At 38.3% G+C, this 9108-nt stretch overlaps 1 long non-coding RNA gene across 1 annotated transcript; it reads left to right on the forward strand.

Moving 5' to 3' along the window:
- Positions 1 to 6217: 6217 nt before the first annotated feature.
- LOC144785269 (uncharacterized) lies at positions 6218 to 7965 on the forward strand. The gene is made up of 5 exons (XR_013601819.1): positions 6218 to 6260; positions 6530 to 6627; positions 6735 to 6804; positions 6973 to 7081; positions 7787 to 7965. It is a non-coding gene; the product is annotated as an uncharacterized LOC144785269 (long non-coding RNA).
- Positions 7966 to 9108: the final 1143 nt, after the last annotated feature.

The raw sequence follows: 9108 nt of genomic DNA on the forward strand, positions 1-9108 counted from the left end.
TTTTAAACGCAAAGAGAGGTTTCTCTAACGAATTTTCCTCATCATGGTTCAAGATATGCCAGTGTTTGTTCACCACATTCTTTATTTGGTTACTTATATGTGAGAATTTGCTTACAAACACTACCTTGTTCATGGGACTTTTTTCTGTTCTTGTTTTTTGTATCAAGGCATCTCAATCGTAAAATCTTGCTCTCTTCAAAGAGTGGGACAGCAGTTTTTTGGGGTATCCTCTCTCCTTGAATTTCTCTTTAAGTACTTCTGCATGTTTGTAGTAATCATTTATATCAGAACAATTCCTCCGAAGACGGAGGAATTGACTAAAGGGAATGCTCTCTCTTTGTGATTTGGGGTGAAAACTAGAGAAATGGAGAAGGGTGTTTTTGGCCACGGGCTTAGTATACAGTTCAACTGATAGTGCACCCTCAGAATTCCTGATGGAAATATCAAGAAAGTCCACTTTTGTGGTACTGTATGTGGAGGTGAATTTGAGATTCGGATCACCCAGATTAATCCAAACCAAACACTCATTCAACAGCTCAATAGTACCTTCCCAAATAAAAAAGATATCATCGATATAGCGGTACCAGCCCGCTATATTTTCAAAAAAGGGGCCATCTCGTTGTCAATATGTTTAGACTCAAAATTGCCCACATATAGGCAGGCCAGACTAGGGGCACATGTAGCCCCCATGCTGGTCCCTTTTAGTTGTCTGTAATATTCATTTTTGAAAAGAAAGACATTATTTGTCAAAATAAGTCGTACACAGTCCACAATAAAATCCCCGTTGGCGCCACCCAAATCTTCGTTGGATAAAAGGTCATAAATGACCTCCACTGTGTCTGCTTGAGGAATATTCGTGTAAAGAGACTCAATGTCCATGGTTACTAGACATTGAGTCTCTTCACAGAACGGTAACCCCTCAACAAGTGAGATAATGTGGGCTGAGTCCCTCACATATGATTTGAGCTTACACACCAAGGGCCTCAGAAAATGATCTACATACTTGCTTATCGGCTCAAGCAAGGAGTCGATACTACTTACAATGGGCCTCATAGGGGGTCTAATCTATGTTTATGGACTTTTGGAAGGCCATAGATTGCTGGAGTTTTCGGTTCTGTGTTATTGAGGAATTTAAACTCCTCCTCACAGATATGACCCTCATCCCTAGGATTGGTTAAAAGGGTCAGACATTCACGAGATATCCTTGTGAGACTGTTGGCATTGGTACGGGCATAGTGTTCCTTGACCTCCAACAATGTACGCATCCTCTCCTCGTAGTTGAGAGTATCAAAGACAACTACGCCTCCCCCTTTGTCTGCTGGCTTTATTGTGAGAGAGTTGTCATTCTTCAATTTCTCCAATGCAGCTTTTTCAGTTTTAGAGACATTGAAGGAGTGGAGTTTTTACCATTGTCTATAAGACTGTGTATCCCACTCTCAACTGCCATCTCGAAGGCCTCAATGTTTTTACCCACCATAGCCAAGGTAGGTGTAAAAGTTGACTTAGGTTTCAGTCCAGAGATATTTTCGTGGACCCTACTCTCTCTATTTTCAAAAAATCGTTTAAGTCTTATTTTCCTAAAAAATGACCGAAGATCTTTCTCTAGTTGGAATCTATCTAGGTTGGTAGAGGGGACAAAACTAAAGCCCCTACTGAGAATATCTATCTCTACACTGCTAAGTTCCTTGTTTGATAGATTAATTACTGGTAGTTTGCTGGTCTCCAGTATTGTTTGCTCCGCGTGTTCATATACTCCTGCTGCGGAGGTGCTCGGTTGTATTGTTGTTGTCGGCCACGGTTGAATTGGCCCCGCCCTTGGTTTCCATTGTACCTCTGCGCCCTCCTTGGGCGCGACTCTAAAAAATGGCTTTGGTCATGTCCATTTCTACCTATTTCATTATCTAGGCAGTCTTCCTCTTCACTTCCCGAGCCTGATGTATCTGAAAAAGTGACCTGTTTGTTGCCCCCTCTGGAATAGATTTGATGATTTTGTGGTCTATCCCAGTTACCATCGTTTTTATTTTGGTAATAATTCTCTCTTAAATAGGGGTAAACGTTTTCAACCGAGAAACGTTCGATGTCCTTTTTAAGTTTATTTGTTTTCTTATTCAACAAATAGTCACTGTATCCTTCAACATCTTTGTTAATATCCGCAAGTTTCTTTTTCGCCTCTTCCAATGCAGGACAGTTTTTAAGCTCGGTTTCTAATTTCTCTATCTCCTCTTGCTCAAGTATAATAAGCCCTTGAGCAGTTTCGATAATTAGGAGCCTCCAATCTCTACTACATCTATTCGAGATCAGTGTCCATGTTTCCAGAAATTTTCTAATCTCAGTGAAGAGACCAGGTTCATTGCGAACCTGCAGACCAATATTCCGTTAAAAAGTCTGCGTGAGCTTCTGTGCGTATGAGCTTCTTTTTTAGGTTCAATAGTTTTCCCCAATTTTCTCCCTTACCTGACACAACAGTGATTCTATTTCCTTTCTTGATATTAATAATACGGCGCAGTTGGTCATCGCTAAACCCAAAGGTCTTAATCTGATCCATTGCACAATTATAGAAATGATATCAATTTCATAAGAAAAAACTCTCCAGCCCAAAGGACCGTACAAAAAATCTCTAATAAAAGAGAGAGGGACCCAAATACCAAAGGGATAGGGTACCAGTATTAGACATTATGTCAAAATAGAAATTCCCTTTGGGCACATTCAGTATAGAGACATCAACTTCTCAAACCAGATTAAACAGTAAACATTCAGACACACTAAGGAGCAATACATAAGTCACAAGATTATGTAAAAACGGTAAATTCGGTATACACAGTTTATCTATACTTAAAACAGCAATATAAAAAAACTATTTAAAAATATATAAAAACTTGGGAACACAGAGAATAAATCAAAGGAACAAATCAAATACATGAATTCATTCAATCTATTTCCTAAAGCTGTAAGGGAAAATACAAAAAGGTATATTCAGCAACAATCAGAATATTCCTAAATTGATACGTGTTGTGCTATTCCCTTAGTTTCGAGGCGTTTCAACGGACAAATAGTATATGGCCGCCTTCATCAGGAAAATATTGACTGTCTTCCCAAGATATCTGAAATTAGATAAAATATACCTTTGTTGCTCTACTATGGAAAAATCCATATAACTCTGTACATAAAACTAACCGTAATAACAAAAATACATGTCACCAAGCTATTGCTCTTCATCACAGTATATCACATCCTCTATTAGCTAGTACAAAACATCCACTTTTTTACACATGCACGTATAAATCTAAAACATCATTGATGCATGTTTTTGTAACACTTTACACATATATATATATATACCTTTTGTGCCCACTGTTTCACAAAAGCAGATCTTATATTGCCCTTCATCATAGTATAGCTCATCCTCCATTGGCTAGTACAAAGCATCCACTTTTTTACATCTGCACGTATAGATCTAAAACTTCATTAATGCTTGTATTTGTAACACTTTGTACATATATATATATATATCCTTTGTGCCCACTGTTTCACAGAAGCAGATCTTATATTAATCATACGAAGACACGAAATAATACGCAAGTGTCTATTTATACATGGTATTAACAGGTGAGTCCTATTTACATGTTGGTTATTACCATATATTGTATCCCTCATAAGCGAGGATGATTTCATAAATGTGACCAGTCAGTATGGTTCATCCTGGTTAGTAAATAACAGCACACGCCGTCTATCTTCACCTAACGGGGGCAAATAACCATATATGCTAAAGTACCCGTCAACACCCCCTGATGTAATGAAATCACTAACCTTGTAGACAAATACTTATCATCGGAGTAGGGGAATGATGCCTCCTTTCTCTCGATAGTAATGAAGATACTAAAAGTAGACGGGGATTGTATGGACAATAGTTCGATTACTGTAACGAGAAAGAGCCACGATGTATATATGTACATTAAACAGGGCTCCTAGTAAATCGATACTACACTGATCCAACTTATCAACGATAAATCACAGCAGGACAATATCGTGTTTAAGTCTCAAGAGTTACCGCCCGTATGTGCACATATGCCAGTGTAATACTTACATCCTATTTAATTTTTGTCAAGACTCAAATGGCTGGGAATAAGATAGTTCTTGACGAGTGAAAACGACACCTGTAAGAGAATAATATTTACATATCTATCATGATCCCAGTAGCCTACACTCAATTAATATCAGCCAAGGAGTTTAAAGGAACTGTTTATTTAATAGTATACTCACTTCTCAGTCGTTATTATAGGTCCCCACTACACGCGGTACACTGTCCAGATCGCAGAAAGGTAGTACAAATCCGTGTATTTAGCAGAATTTGTAAAATTCTAAAAGAATCGAAAGGTGGATAAATCAACTTTCAAAATATCCGAAAGGCCCACTTATCTACAATGTTACGCGTTCTTCGTGGTTTAGGCTATAGGGGCAGATTTGATACTTACACACATATTCCTATGTATATGCGTGCTCACGAGTTAAGGGCCTCTTTCGTCTTTCCTTCTCGTATTACGCAGCCTATGTGAAAAAAGATTTCACAGGCTTTAATATGGCATGCACAGGGTCCCGAACCATCCAAATCTCATTCCCCTAAACGCAAACGTACCTTAGTTTAAAATGCGTCTCGTGTCCCGCGTGTAATCCGGTCGTCTTCAACAGAAAGCACAATTCCTCGTAACTTGAGAACTTATATATACCTAATTGCGCGCCATCACAATCAAACTCACCGGCGTATCCGACGCTCGACATAGACGGCGGACAAATATGCTCGACATAGAAGTAGGACAATACATAGTCAAAATCATTGAAAAGACTACATTGTTAGTAAACCTAGAAATAGGTTGGGAATACGATGAAATTGGAAGAATTATCCCGTGTTAGGAAACCTCACCAAATATTTGCCGATATGGTTGAATATAATACCCTATGAATATAGGTGTATAGTAAAACGGAGGTATCAACATAATCGTTATATTGAGACTGTTAAAGTACACTGATGCTTCCAACGGACCATACATTTAGGAATGTTTTCAGCATAAATAATATCTGTATATTTGCTCTATATATAATGTTGATAATTGGGTCAGATTAAAAATCTGAAACATTAGTGAGATTTCCAATTCCATACGCTCACATGAGCCAGAAACCGATCTATGTCATTGCGCTCATCCAACCTCATCGTGGTTGTTTGTCAATGTTATTTCAAACATATGTCCATAAGGGCCTTTAGATATATTAAGTAGGAGATCACTATCAAGAATTACTTTCTCTAGAGTTGTTTTATTTACCACCAACTATACGTTCCCATTCTTCGCGGGAATTGAGTCCAAATCTGACTGTATTTAGATGGGAAATATACCATTGCTCTCTATTCTTTCGTGCATTGATAATGTTCCCACCTCTTTTCCCTATCTTTACCCTCTCCAGTATGAACCATCTTAAGTCACATTCACCATGTTGTTTTTCTAAAAAATGTGAGACAATTGGAGCGGTAATTTTTCTGGTTTTAATTGCTGATCCATGCTCCTGGAGACGAGTCCTTGCCTCTCTCCCAGTTTCTCCAACATAGCAAAGCCCGCAAGGACACTGCAGGAGATAGGTCACATTTTTGCTCCTACAGTTGTTATGCGTCTTACATTTTATAGTTTTCTCATTACATGTAATTTCAGATGACACTATACATTGTGCACAGATGTTACACATTCCACACTTGGAGGTTCCCACTACTTTAGTGTTATCAAGAGTTCTCTGATTGTCTCCTGATTCCTCTCTATAGGTATGCACTAATAGGTCACGCAGGTTTATATTCTTTTTAAACGCAAAGAGAGGTCTCTCTAACGCATTTTCCTCATCATGGTTCAAGATATGCCAGTGTTTGTTGATACCTCCGTATTACTATACACCTATATTCATAGGGTATTATATTCAACCATATCGGCAAATATTTGGTGAGGTTTACTAACACGGGATAATTCTTCCAATTTCGTCGTATTCCCAACCTATTTATAGGTTTACTAACAATGTAGTCTTTTCAATGATTTTGACTACGTATTGTCCTACTTCTATGTCGAGCATATTTGTCCGCCGTCTATGTCGAGCGTCGGATACGCCAGTGAGTTTGATTGTGATGGCGCGCAATTAGGTATATATAAGTTCTCAAGTTACGAGGAATTGTGCTTTCTGTTGAAGACAACCGGATTACACGCGGGACACAAGACGCATTTTAAACTAAGGTGCGTTTAGGGGAATGAGATTTAGATGGTTCAGGACCCTGTGCATGCCATATTAAAGCCTGTGAAATCTTTTTTCACAGAGGCAGGGTAATACGAGAAGGAAAGACGAAAGAGGCCCTTAACTCGTGAGCACGCATATACATAGGAATATGTGTGTAAGCATCAAATCTGCCCCTATAGCCTAAACCACGAAGAACGCGTAACATTGTAGATAAGTGGGCCTTTCGGATATTTTGAAACTTGATTTATCCACCTTTCGATTCTTTTAGAATTTTACAGATTCTGCTAAATACACGGATTTGTACTACCTTTCTGCGATCTGGACAGTATACCGCGTGTAGTGGGGACCTATAATAACGACTGAGAAGTGAGTATACTATTAAATAAACAGTTCCTTTAAACTCCTTGGCTGATACTAAATTGAGTGTAGGCTACTGGGATCATGATAGATATGTAAATATTATTCTCTTACAGGTGTCGTTTTCACTCGTCAAGAACTATCTTATTCCCAGCCATTTGAGTCTAGACAAAAATTAAATAGGATGTAAGTATTACACTGGCATATGTGCACATACGGGCGGTAACTCTTGAGACTTAAACACGATATTGTCCTGCTGTGATTTATCGTTAATAAGTTGGATCAGTGTAGTATCGATTTACTAGGAGCCCTGTTTAATGTACATATATACATTGTGACTCTTTCTCGTTACAGTGATCGAACTATTGTCCATACAATCCCCGTCTACTTTAAGTATCTTCATTACTATCGAGAGAAAGGAGGCATCATTCCCCTACTCCGATGATAAGTATTTGTCTACAAGGTTAGTGATTTCATTACATCAGGGGGTGTTGACGGGTACTTTAGCATATATGGTTATTTGCCCCCCGTTAGGTGAAGATAGACGGCGTGTGCTGTTATTTACTAACCAGGATGAACCATACTGACTGGTCACATTTATGAAATCATCCTCGCTTATGAGGGATACAATATATGGTAATAACCAACATGTAAATAGGACTCACCTGTTAATACCATGTATAAATAGACACTTGCGTATTATTTCGTGTCTTCGTATGATTAATATAAGATCTGCTTCTGTGAACCAGTGGGCACAAAAGGTATATGTATATATGTACAAAGTGTTACAAATACAAGCATTAATGAAGTTTTAGATCTATACGTGCAGATGTAAAAAAGTGGATGCTTTGTACTAGCCAATGGAGGATGAGATATACTATGATGAAGGGCAATATAAGATCTGCTTTTGTGAAACAGTGGGCACAAAAGGTATATATGTATATATGTATAAAGTGTTACAAAAACATGCATCAATGATGTTTTAGATTTATACGTGCATGTGTAAAAAAGTGGATGTTTTGTACTAGCTAATGGAGGATGTGATATACTGTGATGAAGAGCAATAGCTTGGTGACATGTATTTTTGTTATTACGGTTAGTTTTATGTACAGAGTTATATGGATTTTTCCATAGTAGAGCAACTGAGGTATATTTTATCTAATTTCAGATATCTAGGGAAGACAGTCAATATTTTCCTGATGAAGGCGGCCATATACTATTTGTCCGTTGAAACGCGCCGAAACTAAGGGAATAGCACAACACATATCAATTTAGGAATATTCTGATTGTTGCTGAATATACCTTTTTGTATTTTCCCTTACAGCTTTAGGAAATAGATTGAATGAATTCATGTATTTGATTTGTTCCTTTGATTTATTCTCTGTGTTCCCAAGTTTTTATATATTTTTAAATTGTTTTTTTATATTGCTGTTTTAAGTATAAATAAACTGTGTATACCGAATTTACCGTTTTTACATAATCTTGTGACTTATGCATTGCTCCTTAGTGTGTCTGAATGTTTACTGTTTAATCTGGTTTGAGAAGTTGATGTCTCTATACTGAATGTGCCCAAAGGGAATTTCTATTTTGACATAACGTCTAATACTGGTACCCTATCCCTTTGGTATTTGGGTCCCTCTCTCTTTTATTAGAGATTACTAACCGGGGCGCCAGAGAATCCTACGGAAACATTTGTTAAGCCAGACAAAGGTGCCCCATGGAGTTTGGAATGAACGATAGAACTGCTCATTGCACCAGTATCCAAAAGAAATGGTTCTGTAACACCCAATGCTACAACATCGACATAAGGTCCATTCTGATCCACTGGAACTGATACGACTCCCTTACTTCGTCTATGGCTATCCTAGCTAGTATGAAAATCGGGGCTTTCATCTTCTGCACAATAATCGTCATTATAATATTGCGCGGACTGAGAATTCTGTTGATCAAAATAATTTATAGTGTTCTGCGGGGGTAAGGAACGCTGTCCTTGAGGCCAATCACCTCGCCCTCTACCCTTAGGCGCTGACTGAAAACCACCACGACCTCGTGGTACAAATTCTCCACCAGCACGTTGTAGTAAAACCGGACAATTAATTTTAAAATGACCTTCCTCTTTACAGTAGGCGCATTGATTAGGACCCAACGGAGGTCGCGGAACAAAAGGTGTAGGTTTCTGCAACAATCTCTGAAACTGTGGAGGCTGCTGCGATTCGGACTGAGCAGAACGAGGGGGATAAGCCTGTTGCAAAAGAATCTTCATTTTCAATTCTTTAGTCTTTTTCTCCACTTTTTCCTTTTCTTCCTTATCCATATTCTCATAATGCTGAGCAGTAGCTAATATCTGGGCAGTCGATGAAACAGCCCACGAACTCTCTGATTGTTTTAGTTTATGCCATAATTCCGGAAGTAGATTAAAGACAAATTTATCTACGAATAACTGCTGTCCGCCTTCAGTACTCATATCTTGACCACTATGGTCGATGAAAG

The sequence above is a fragment of the Lissotriton helveticus genome, chromosome 10 (genome assembly GCF_964261635.1).
Source record: "Lissotriton helveticus chromosome 10, aLisHel1.1, whole genome shotgun sequence".
Taxonomy (NCBI): domain Eukaryota; kingdom Metazoa; phylum Chordata; class Amphibia; order Caudata; family Salamandridae; genus Lissotriton; species Lissotriton helveticus.